At 49.4% G+C, this 13,042-nt stretch overlaps 1 long non-coding RNA gene across 1 annotated transcript in view; it reads right to left on the reverse strand.

Annotated features, from left to right (window-relative positions):
- Window positions 1-1,501: 1,501 nt before the first annotated feature.
- The window catches only part of LOC118923925 (uncharacterized), an 85,270-nt gene continuing 73,729 nt past the window's right edge, over window positions 1,502-13,042 (reverse strand). The window contains exons 3-4 of the long non-coding RNA XR_005029389.2: window positions 9,928-9,979; window positions 1,502-1,912 (exon numbers count right to left, since the gene is read on the reverse strand). This is a non-coding gene — a long non-coding RNA (uncharacterized LOC118923925). The remainder of the gene's footprint in view (window positions 1,913-9,927; window positions 9,980-13,042) is intronic.

The following is a 13,042-nucleotide window of genomic DNA, read 5'->3' on the forward strand; positions in this document are numbered from 1 at the left end:
GCCAGGCTGTGGGATGACCCACATGTCTGTTTGAAACAGGACCTTTCAGCAAAAGCCCAGGTTGCAGCACCTATTAGTTTGCTGGCTGAAACTTTAGGTTTGATCACAGAATCCATGGAGCACAATGACAGCATATCACTCAGCCGGTCGGAGTGAGCAGAGCGAGCATCTGTGGAGGAGCCAGTTCCTCTGCTGTAAGGAAGTGCCCATTTCAGCTGAGTATGTTGTCCTTGGGGACAGGTAAGGGACTACAGGAAGACGCAGAGAGCAACCCCTTTGTGTAGCATGTACCACCCTCAAGGAGAGGCCTCAGAATGTTAAGAATCACTGTCTTTATAAAAATTAATATTTTTAGCAGGAGATTCTGTGAATGCTTCCTCGACACTGCAGAGAAGGAGGTGTTTGAGAAGAAGAAAGAAAAGGCCAGGAGGAGAGGCAGGGAGAGAGGGAAGAAAGGAAAGGAGGGGGGGAGGAGAGAGGCCCTGCTGGTACTAGACAGGCTTACTTTTATAGGTCCCACCCCAGAGTATATAAAAGAATTAAAATGCACCCACATCCCACATTAAGTAGAATTATTTTGCTATAAAATACTTGGAAAGAATTTTTATAATTTTGCTTTTGAAATTATTTGGCTGAAGTTTACTCATTTAGCATATGATTGGCTCTGATTCCCAGCCATCATCACACATACTCAGGAATCTGTACAAGGTGAAAAAATTGAAGGTACAAATTGTTTTCAAATGTAAAGACATTTTCATGAGTACCAAATAGAACAATTAATGATGGTTGAGTGTATTCATTAAAAATTTATTATTTCCAATTTTGCTCTTCTGTATTTTGGAGCAAATTCATTTTCCCCAGGTTGCCACATTTTGACAGGAGAGCTCCTGGGTCCCAAATACTTTACTTCGTAGGGTTTCCTTGATGGTGAAGGGTTTACAGGAAAGCAGTTCTGCGGAGAGCTGAGGAGACAGAGCGGCCCTGCTGAAGGCTTGTCCCACCACTCTCTTCAGGGCAGAGCTTCCTCCATGCCCTGCCCTCTGGGCCAGAGCCCACCCACTGGGCCAGGCTAGAGCTCCGGGGAAGGGACCCCTGCCTGTGAGCCTGGGAGAGGCGCCTTGGAAAACCTGGGTCAAGCTGGGTCAACCTGTCACAGCCAATTGTGGGCCTGGGGTTATGAGAACCTCATCCCAGGCAGTGGGGCTTCTGAGGCCACCTGGGGCCAGGCTATGGGGCGCCTGCACTTTGTAACTTGGATTCCTTGTAACTAGCCTGGGGGGACAGAGGAGGGGAACAGAAGGCCACTTGATGGACTCCTGCTTTTAGTCACTACAGAGGTTTTATGATCTGAGAGGTGAACTGGGGAGCAGCCGCAGACTATTTAATCTTGATACTAACATACTGAACGAAAATGCAGACAAACGGTTCAGGTTTGGAATTTTTTTTTTTTTTTTTTAATGAAAAAGAAAGAAAACTCAGAGCTCACTTCGGGTAACGGCGCTGGGATTTGGATTTGGCAGCCTTCCAGGCAGAGTGCACGTGGCCCCTGGCCCCTGGCCCCTGGGCCCCGACAGCTTCCTGGAGGCGACCTTGCGGCTCAGCCGTGGTGACCCCACCGCAGACAGAAGCCCTGGGGGTCCTGGCCCTGGGGCCTGGAAACCCTGCTGTGGGTCTGCGGGGTGTAGGCCGCTGTCCCCAACTTCACCCACCCAGGGCAGGGCAGCGGGGCGCCCTCCTGCGTGGAGTGCGGCTGAGGGAAGTCACATTAGCCAGTGAGGTGTTGTGATTGATGGGGTCTCTTCTGGACGTCAGGATGATGAGCGGGCTGCAGGCGTGGGCCTGACCGCAGGAGGGTTGGCCGTGCAGGGGCCACACCCAGCAGAGCGCGGTATTGCAGGCACTCTGTGCTCACCTGTGGTAGAGATGCATTACATATTGAACAAACTGTCAGTTGATGGAAATTTCAACGTGAGGTCAGCACCCTGGGGAGGCGAGCGGAGGGCTGGTTGCTGCCCACTGTTTCCTGGGGCACTAGAATACAGGGAGTGAGACTTGACTTTTTCTGCCCCCTGAATTCCTCTGAAACACCTGTCCATTTCCCAGGCTTCCTCCCCAGGTGCCCTTCCTCCTCACGTCTCCCCACCAGTCCTGAATCCAGTCAAGGTAATGCCAGGTGCTGCTGTAAATTAACCCTAAAGTGGTTTTACTCAACTGTGGCTTATGTGGCACTTCTGCCACTCACTTGCCTGGCAGTCCAACGTGGGTGAGTGTTCCTGACTCGCCTGTGACTCTCCTGCAGGTGGTGATTTCCTCCACTTCTTCCACCTTGGGGCTCCATCATCCACAGGGCCTTGAGGTCCCTTTGTGTGTCCCCAGCCTCGCTTTCATGCAGATGTACTGTGTACTAGGTGACTAACTCACCGGTGGTAGACGGGAATGGTCACTCTTAGCTAAGGGGCTTCCAAAGGGGGTGTGCCTTCTCCCCACACTGCCTGCCTGCTGGACATCCTCATCATGCCAACAGCTAACACGCACACCCAAATGGTGCTATTTTGCAGTTGCTGCTCTCAGTGCTTTGAATGTTTTAAGTCAAGAGCTACCCATAGATACTCTGTGAGTAGACACAGATCCAATTCATCAGTTCCAAGACGCATGTTTTCTTTTCACACTTTAGCCTCTCTGAAAGGAGAATTTAGTCAATGACATTTTTCAGTTGCTGTCATTTAGGCAGCAGTCAGGGTGGCTGTATGTGGAAAACCTTCCTCTGATACTTTCTAGAAAGTTCAAGATATTTCCAGCATCTATAGGTTTGGAAACTGATGTCCAGAGAACTTTAGTGACTTGCCCAAAGCCTGGCATTCTCTTCTCTCCACTTCCAGTGGATTGCAAGACTTGCTCCAGGAAGTCAGCCATGTTCACCCACCTTCCTCTCCAGGCCCCTCCTGGGCTGAAGGGATTCTTGGCTCTCTGTGGAGGGGGAAGGGTATGTCTCCAAGTCCAAGATCTGGGTCCCCAAACTGGCAGAAGCCAGGTCCTGGCTGGAGTGATGGGACTCCAGTTACAAGGACATCTGCGGAAGCGAGGACGCCTGCTACATTCTTGCTTGGCTGACAATTTAATCTCTCAAAAAGCAACAAGCAGAACTGGCAGGATACACCAAATTCTGATCAACTAAGAGGCACGTAGTGGTAAAATGCAAGTGACAGGGACCTGGGAAGAAAGGACGTTATCATCCTGACACTCACATGTCACAGGAAGGGAGGAGTGGGCAGAGCCGGTTGTGGAGGGTGGACCTTGAGAAAGTAGCTAGTTTTCAAATGGAGAAAATGTAGTGGCTCTAAGAAGATGATTCACAAGATGAACATGGCCCATGAAAAAATTAAATCCATCCCCCAAAACTATCACTACCAACAACAAACAAGGCATACAAGGGGGTGGGTCAGCATACAGTTAAGAACCAGAACAATCCCCTCAACACCCCCAAAAATTTTCATCAAATCTGAGGGTAAAAAGTGTGTCAGGAACCCCACACCAGAGGGTGTCAGAGCTTAAAAAGGCCTTTGACAAGAGACATAGCTGAACTCTTGCCTCCTAAAAACACTCCCATCATCCTTGGGAGGTGGACATCAGGAGAACTGTCTGCATGACAGGGACAGCAACCTGAGTCCAGAGAAGGCTGGAGAGGGAGAGGTGTGGAGGGCTCGGGTGTCAGACAGACCCTGCTGGGGTGGGTTTCAGCTCTGGGGGAATTGTGAAGAAAGCACCTTGATGAGAGAAGGAAACATGAAAACCAGAGGTGGGTAAAGGTCCTCCTGCTCTTCCAGGAGGAGCTTGGAAGCTAGAAGCAGTGAAGTCCCTCTCCAGCCATAGAAGCAGGTGGGCTTTTAGAATCATGAGCCATTAGCAGAGCCCGATCAGACCCATTCTGTGCAGCAGGCTGGTGGGCTCTCTCAGCCCCACCTGGTTCTGACCACAGGCCTACAGCAGGATTGTGCTGCCCAGCCAGACATGCTCACGTGGACGTCACTTGATGGTGCCTACCTGCCCGCTCCCCACCAGGCTGCACTGGGGGGCTTCTGGGTACCCCTGTGTTCAGAACCGGAAGTGCAGGAGAGTTAACACCCCAGGGTGAGAAACTGGAGCTGATAATGCTCCCGCTTTCCCCCACAGTCCAGCAGGCCTGGAGCACATTGGCTTCCTGGGCAGCCCCGTGAACCTGCGACAGCCTGTAGTGGAGTTCAGCTCCCTCCCTCCGTCCCCACTACATCCTCTCTCTCCTACTCCCTAGGCACATTCCTCAATAAAATACCTTCATTTAACCTTTGTCTCAGAAGCTGCTTTCTGCAGAGTAACTGACAGCTTAGAAAACAGAGAGGATAAATCATGCATAGTCCATCTCCTAACCCCACTTCTACAACATTTGGGGCCCCTCGTGGGTACATGTTATTTTACACATTTACCCTCATGGGGTGCATATAATTTTGTAGCTTGCTTTTTTGAGTTCACATTATACCTAAGTTTTTTCCCCCTGTGATATCACATATGTTTTCAAAAGATAATTATTGTTTTAATGGTGTCCACACTGTTTCATGTATGCCACAAGTGAATTTGCACTTCCCTGCACTGGGACTCTTAGATCACAGCAGTTAACATTGCAGTGGGGTTACTAGGTCTAAGAATTTGAACATCTTCATGGTTCTTGATGCATATTGACAAAATAAAGAAATGTTTCAACAGCCTGTAAGAGAAAGTGGAGATGCTTAGGAGCCCACGTCGCTTTATGGAAGAACAAGTAATTCCTGGCTGAAGCCCTTCTCCCTTCTGGTGTGGGTGCCAGAGAGCGGGGGACTTCTGCATACTTTGCTGTTGCAGCTCACCACAGTCGCTGCTCATGTTTTGTAGATAAAATGGACGGGAGTGCAGACAGGACCCGAGCTAAGTCCTCATTCCCCAGTTACCCTGAGTAAAAAGTTGACATCTGTACATGGGGAGGTCTCTGACAGCCTGATTTGTTCAGCAATTTTGTCGTGAACACACATGAAGATGCAGATGGCCTTTGCATCACAACCGTGGATGAAGCAATTCTAAGAGAGATGAATAATACCTTGGGTTAAAAGACTTAAGACCCGAATAGATCTTGAGAAGTTAGAAGGATGGACTATAACTCGACAGGATGAAATGTTACATAAGGCATGTAGTTCAAAAAATCAGCTGCATATGGACAGAATGGGGAAGCCCTGCCTTACTTAATAGTTGTTCATGTGAAACAGACCCAGAGACTACAGTTGACCTCAAGCTCAATGTGAATCATCTGTGTGGTGTGGCTGCCAAGGAAACTAATATAATCTTGGGCCACGTTAAGAGAAGTATAATATTAAGAACAGGGGAGGGGGCGTTCCCACCAGGCTCTGATTAATCAGACCACACTGGGAACATTGAGTTGAGTTCTCTAAATCAGTTTCTCAGTGGAACATTGACAAATTCATTCCTTCATAAAGCATTTATTGAATGCTTGCTCCATGCCCAACACTGCTAGATGGAAAGGATTTGTAGATAAACAAGACATGCTCCCTGCATACACTGAGCTCACACTCTAGTGACATCCAGGGGTGTTCAGTATTTCACATAACATTAAATAATTTATAAAGCAAACTTAGTAAAGCAAAATATATTCTGTCAGCTGTGCTGGGGATCCTTTATATGTTCTTAGGAGTCACACAGATGTCACACCCATGCTTGCACTACACACTAGTCCAGTGGTCTTCATTTGAGGTGGAAAGTTAATACAGACTTCCTCTCCTCCACCTGCCCTTCCAAGTCAATCTCATGTGTTTTTGACCTAGATTCCCTTCATCCAGTCCTGTTTGGCCCAAGTCTCAGATTGTAAGATTGTAGATCCTTCTCAATCTGGCTTTGAGCTGGTGCACCCTTAGAATTCCAGTATGTGTAGGTGATGGTGGTGTGTTAAGTTGGCCCTCAGAGTCAATCTTTTGAGAATGTGTTGTAGAGATTGGAAAACTAAACATATTTCCTAGGCTCCCTTAAAACTATAATTCTGGATTTAAATTGGGTTTTGCCAACTGGATGAGGGATTTGAAAGATGGATGGCAGCAAAGGCCATCTTCCCACTCCTCGGGCTCTTGCTTGGGCAAGCGTCGCTAGGCCCAGCAACAGTCCAGTGTCCAGTGACGGCAGGCACAATGGGCTGCACTGCGCTCACTAACAATCTCATCACACATGTGGCTGGGGGTACTGACCCGTCTTTCCCAAGCATTGTGGACCACTGCAACCAGGGAAAGAAAGAATGCAAAAAATTCCAGAATAGCATTTAAAGCTTCCACTAAGTGACTGACGCATATCTCACTGAGTCACATTGTCACTTAACTCCATTAGGCTGAGAAGGCTAATCCTACCATGTGCCTAGGGGAGAGATAGGAATATTTGGTGAAAACCCTAATGACCACCACAGTAGTCATCAACTTCCTGAACATTGAGATGCACTTATGGGGTGGTGGTGACTTCCCGGTCCCAGTCCTGCCACAGCCTCTAGACTCCTCACCATCCTGGTTGTGGCAGATTACAGACTCCCCTGGCCATATCCGGGAAGTATTTCTCAGAAATTCAGGTTTGATCCTGCTCCTCCCGCCCCTCCTGTGCTTTTGTAAGTGCCTAATTGCCTGTGTTAAATCCCTTCCTGCTTAATATATCTTCAGTGTCTTCCATTTCCTGCAATTGAAACCTGATTGGCACAAGCTGCTTGCCTGCCCTGCCCTGCCTTCCAAGACCACCACCCACATTTATCCCTGAGCGCAATCCTCTCAGGTCAGTAGGGCAGGTATCATCAGCTCCTTGTTTACTGGGGTAAACGGAGAGGCCCATGAAATTCAAATGACTTAACCAAGATCACAGGATCAGAGTGCTGCAGAGCTGGGTCACAAACTCAGTTCTCCTAACAGCTTGTAATCTGCTCATGCCACTGAACCACATGCCTAAACCACATTCAGAGAAGCACATCACAAGGAGAGGACCAGGGAGGCCTGGATGCAGGGTCTCACAAGGAAGACTAAAAACAATTTGGGGAGGACCATAAACAATACTTAAAGGGGTCCTGAAGCAAATTGCATTTTCCAAAAAATGACCACAGCGATTTCTGGCCCCACATTCTCTTCCTGAACTTTTTGCTCCCCCGAAACCGTGGGACAGAGGGGAAGGGGGTCCACATCCCCTCCTGTTGAAGCTGAGCAGGCCTTTGCAACAGCGCTGGTGGGTAGTGACACTTGCATGACTGTTGAGGCTGGGCCTTAATAGTCGATACAGCTTCTGCTCTCCTAAAAGGCTCTCACTTAGGGCCTGGCCACCACGCTGTGGGATAGCCCAGCAGATAGAGAGGCCTTGTATATGTTTCCTAGCTGAAAGCCTCAGCCAAGGTCCCAACCAACAGCCAGAATCAACCATTAGATATGTGAGTGAATGGGCCTTGGGGCGATGCTAGCCTCCAGCCTTTAATCCAACCCAACTAATGCCAGGTGGAGCAGAGATGAGCTCTCCTCACTGAGTCTTGCCAAAATTTCAGACTTGTGAGCAAAATAAATGCCATTTTTGTTTTAAGCCACTAGGTTTTTTACATAGCAACAGATAGCCAGGACAAGTGCCCATGTTGAGGAGGAAATTAATTTATTCTACGTAGTTGTTCATTCACTGGGTTAAGAATTTCTAAGAAGCTTCTGCCTGGCATTGCTGGATTCTGGAAGTTCAGATGTGACTAAGACATGATCCCTTACCTCAAGCTACTTGAAGGTTTGTAGGGGAGATATACGGGCAATGAGGACACTACTGTCTATTAAGCACTAAAACTGAGCTACGGTAGAACACAAAAGCAAGCTCGACTAGCTCTGGCAGGGTGTGTTAATAACAGGTTCCCAGAAAAAAGAACACCTTGTGCTGATGTTTTAGGCTAAACAGGAGTTCCCCGTACAGGGGGTGAGGAGAGCATTCCAGTGATGAGAACAGCAAGGGCAAGGGCGTGGTAGCTAGCACGTCATGCCCAGGGAAGACGCAGACCCTCCGCGGATGGTGGAGAATGAACTGGAGAAGAAACTGGAGAGCCAGTGGGACATGGGCATTATCATCCTGGCAGAGGCAAGCAGCCAGAAAAAATTGGGGAGGGAAGTCAAAGTGTTTGGTGACAGTCTGGACGAGAGAAATGAAGGAGAAGATGGCAGAGATTCCTCAGATTTCTGGCAAAAGAAACTGTCATTTACTGAGATGAGGTACTTTGGAGGACAAGTGATTTGGGAAGGAGTTGATGAGTTTGTTTATGGATCTGTTAGTTATGAAGTGTATATTAGAACAGGGACAGGTAACTGGAAGTGGCTTAGTGTAAAAACGTGTGTTATCGTATATAGCAATAAGCCCAGAGGTCCTAGGGCTATTTCACTGGCTCAATCACATAATCAATGATGCAAGATTCATCTATACTTTTGCTCTGCCATCCTTAGCCCATTGGGCCTGTCCCCTAATGGTCACCAAGTGGTTTGCTGAATGTCCAGCCACTCCCTCTAGATAGTAACTTCTGGCCAAAGAAGAGCAGAGTTTCCATTCATGAGCCTAATTTTAATGGAGAGGATAACTTTCCCAGAAGCCCCTAGGTCCATTGATCAGAATGAGGTCATATGTCCATGTCCTAGCTACAAGGGCGACTGAGAGGACAGTCACGTGGCCTTCACAACCCCTGTGTGGGACGTGGACTCTGACAGAGAAAAAAGGGCAGTGAGGGAATAATGGGTGTTGGGGAGGCCGCAGCCAGGCTTACCCGTGAAGCCCTCCAGTAGAGACGTCAAGCCACATAGGCAGGACTCACACTTGGGAGAGCATTCCATCTCAGGGGTTTTAAAGATAATGTTGCTATATATGTTTTTAAAATATTTGTTGAATGCCGTGCTAGGCACTTTACATAATTATTCATTACTCTTCCTAATGCCCTAGGGGGATTTGAATCTCAGGCAACTGGAGGCTATTTGAGACCATGATTTGGCTTTGTTCCTGTGCGGAGTGGATGGAAAATGCCTTTGAGAAGCCCAGCACTCCTATAGGGTCCCTCCCCCCTAGATGAGTACAAACAGCCTCTCTGGTGCCTGTGTCCATATGGGAGAGCAGAGCTTGATTCAGTGAAATTCAAGGCAGTAAGGAGGAAGCCTTAGCGTTTAGGTGAGGTGCTTGGGGAAACAGCCCTGGACACGTGGTGAGACCTGGAGCCCAGATGTGAAAGACAGAGCTTCTCCGGGAACCTGGGAATCAGACAAGTAGCTATGATGCTGGGCCAAGGGAGAAAGCAAAGATAGGACCAGGAGAAATGTACGAGTGAGTTCCCCTCTTGCCTGGGGACAAGATGAATAGAGACAATGGGCGGGATTTCTCGTCTGGCTGTGTGTCTCTGCACTGCAGGTCCTCATCCTGGGGAAACCCGCTGCCCAAGCTATTATAGGAAAGGGATTCAAGGAAAAATTATGAGTAAGAGCCTTCACCAGGCACTTTGAAAGCAATTCTGGTGGTAACCAAAGAATGTTACCTAGAGAAGTAGCCTCTCAAGAAGTATGGCTTCAAAATAGACTTGGGTGAGTTGGAATTATATCAACAGTATTCTAGCTGAGCCCCAAGCTCACACCAGCTGAAGGAGCTCAGCCTGGGTAGGGCCTGACGCAGAGCCCAAGGACCCTGGAGGGCGTTCATGGTGGGTGCACTGCCCTGGGGACTCGGGAAACTGTGCGGTGCCCAGTGCTGACTACCAGACCAGACGAGCATCATGCACAGCTGTGCAGAGGCAGTGGTGCCCACCAATACTCCACCTGCCCCTACGGCTCCTAATCCGCTTGCAGGGGAGCAGGACCATGTGGCTAGTTCCAACCAGTGCATTAGGAACTGTCTTACCTCGTGCCTTAAAGTCTTCTGATGAGACGGCACAGCCCCAGATCAAAGGAGCCTGAAAAACAGCGGAAGATAGTTACCCTGGAGAATCCAGCTGCAGACTTTGATTGAGAGAAAAATAAGTCTTGGTTGTATTAAAACTGGGGGACTGTTTGTAACTGTGGCATGATTTCACTTATTTTTACCAGTACACTGTATGTGCTCAATATCCATCCATTTAAATTATAGCTACTTACTGGTTATATAAACTTGGGCCTGTCCTTTCCTCTCTGGGTCTCAGTTTCTTCATCTGAAAAATGGGAGCAATTACACTTGCTTTACAGGATTGTTGTAAGGACTGAATGTGACACTTTGTGGCTCATTGTGGGACACATACAAATCTTATTCATTTCACTTCCCCTTCCATGAATAAGACCAAAGAAGTAGGAGGCAAAGACCCTGACCTGGAGTCTGATTCAGGGCACAAAATGAGATGGGGTGTGTGACATCCCTCCAGATGGGAAATGACCTTCCCTGAGAATCCACAGAACAAGGAACTGGAGCCTCCATTCCAGTTTTCCAACTGGTAGGTTTCAAAAGTGGGGATGAAGTAAAGTCTGCCCTTTCTGCTTTGGCAGGACTCCCCAGACCTCTTCTTCTTCCCCCTCTCAAATGTGGATATAACTCCAGAGGTCTTCCTAGTGGCATCTGCTTTGTTCCTTTGCCTCCCACCTCTCCAGGTCTCCTTCAGGAGGGAAGCCAGCAGTTCATGGCTGTCCCAGCTGTCCATCACTCTGTAAACCCATCCCAAGAGGTGAGGGGGAGGTCAGGAGAACTGTGCCAGCACCGGGTCCTCCTCTCTGCTTGCGATCTGGAAATCTTTGCTCTGAGGCTGCTGCAATTTCCATGTGTCCAGCTGGATGCAGAGACTTGGGAGCGGCAGATGACAGCTGATCAGTCCCGCAGAAGAGGGGTGCTACTGAGGCCTACTGATGTCTCAGGGGGTCAACTGCAAGTTAGGTTGGAGGTGAGGGGACCTGGGGTTAGGCTGAGGAAGGAGAGGCTGTCCCCTGGGGCCAAGGGCAGGGCCGCAGCCCACCTTCATGTGCCCAGTGACATGTAAGTGACTGTGGAAGGAAGACAGACATGGGCTCGAGTTCCTTCCACAGCCCTGACTTTTTGTGTGGCCCTGGACTAATCTCTTATGACTTCTCTCTTTTCACGCCTAGGAAATGGAGAATCCACCTGTCTCACAGGTCAGGCAATGCCTGGTGAGCATCACATGTTTGGCAGTAGATAAAATCTGGATCCCCTGGGAAAAGCAGCCCCAAACTGGGAACTAGGAGTGGGGATGGCTAACCAACAGGCTGTGCTCTGGGCAAAGACAGTGGGGCTGGGCTCTGCAGCCACAGGGAGGGGCTGGTGGGGGGAGGCAGGAGACAAGGATGGCAGGCGGCTGCGGCACCTGGCATCCCTTCCTCACAAGCCCCTTGGCCTTGGAGAGCTGGCCTCCCTCCCCAGCTGTTCCTACTGCTCCTGATAAATTGTTTCCGCCTGAGCTGCCTCCTCCTCCCCCAGCCTCTTCCTGTTGCAACACCTCAGCGGGACAGTAAACACAGGCCCTTGTCTGTCTGCACCACATCCCTGGCTCCCTGCCGGCCACAGGCTCGCCCTCCTCCAGCCCAGCCCTTGCCAGATGTGCCCGTGGCTTTCCCAGCTGTTCCCTTGACCCTGGAGTCAAACCTCTCTCAAGGGATTGCCCCTGGTCCTCCTACTCCTTCCATTCGAGCCCTCCCCCTTCCTATCAGGGCAGGAACCCAGAGCGTCCTGGGCTTGCCTTTCCACTGCAGTTTTCTCTCAGCCCCAGCTCCTTAGCAGCCTCTCTGGATTCCAGGGTTTGGTAACAATATGAAAGTTACTCACCAGGTCTTCACTGGGCCCCCACCATGCGGCTTCCCAAATTCATGCAGCTGGTCTCCCTGAGCAGGGTTCCAAGCCTTCAGGTGCTCCGAAATCCTCCTGACTGGAAGAAGACAGTCTGATAAGCCTGCACGTATGAGGCGCTCCAGACTCAACACCTCACCCATCCCAGGCACCATGTTCCTTTTAGAGTTCCCACAGGCCTCATCTTCCCAAGAAAGGCTTCTTTCATTCCTCCCACCCTGGCCCTGGCACCTCTAAGCAACCCACAGCCATTTTCCTGGGAGAGAGGGCAGGTCCTGGTGATGGGTAGGAAAGGAACAGGACCCCTTTCTGGTCTGAGTGAGAGTTTAGGGATGTAGGGATGTCTGTCCAGGCCTTCTGGACCTTTCATGTCCTCCCCTTAGCATCAGGCCCCAGTTCCAGCTTCCCTGGTGGGCAGCAGTAATGCCCTTATCTGTGTGTTCAGTTGACAAATACAGCCTCCCTTGTTCTCTCTCTGTCACACACACACACACACACACACACACACACACACACACACACACACACACACACACACACACACACACACACACCAGCATGCAAGGAGAAAAGGAGGGGAGTGTCATACCCCACCTCCTCTAACAACAGCATTTTCAACACACAGTGGACACAATTGTGGTTAAGACCACAATAAAAAGACCACATGTGGAACAGTGTGAAAAGAAAGCTCCATCTGCAGGAATTGAGTGGAATCCTTAGCATCAGCCTGAACATGAAGATGAAGGTTCCCCCCAGACACCAGGGGCCTCCTGCCTGGGCTCCCTGCCCCTGAGCTTCTGGGTGTGGCTGGGCTTCTCCTCACATGCTCAGCCTTCCTGAAGCTCACCTTCATTTCACTGCAATCCCTCGGTTGCATCTCAAGTCCCTTCTCTACAGTCCTGGTAATTTTTCCACAACTCACCACTTTTCATTCCTGCAAGTTCCAGAACTAGATTGATTGCCCAGAGTTGCAGCTGATTAGAGAAAAGGACTTAGAAATCATTCTTGTCAGTCTCTCTTTCTATAAAGGTACATAAATGAAGCTCAGAGGTAGTAGCTGGTAATAACAGTAGCTAAGATTTACTGAATATTTCCTGTACAAAAGACCTTGAGCTGAGCATTTCATATGTATCGCCTCATTTAATCTTGCAACCATCCACTGAGAAAAGTACTATTATTATCCTCATTTTACAGA

Source organism: Manis pentadactyla, chromosome 2 (genome assembly GCF_030020395.1).
Source record: "Manis pentadactyla isolate mManPen7 chromosome 2, mManPen7.hap1, whole genome shotgun sequence".
Classification (NCBI taxonomy): domain Eukaryota; kingdom Metazoa; phylum Chordata; class Mammalia; order Pholidota; family Manidae; genus Manis; species Manis pentadactyla.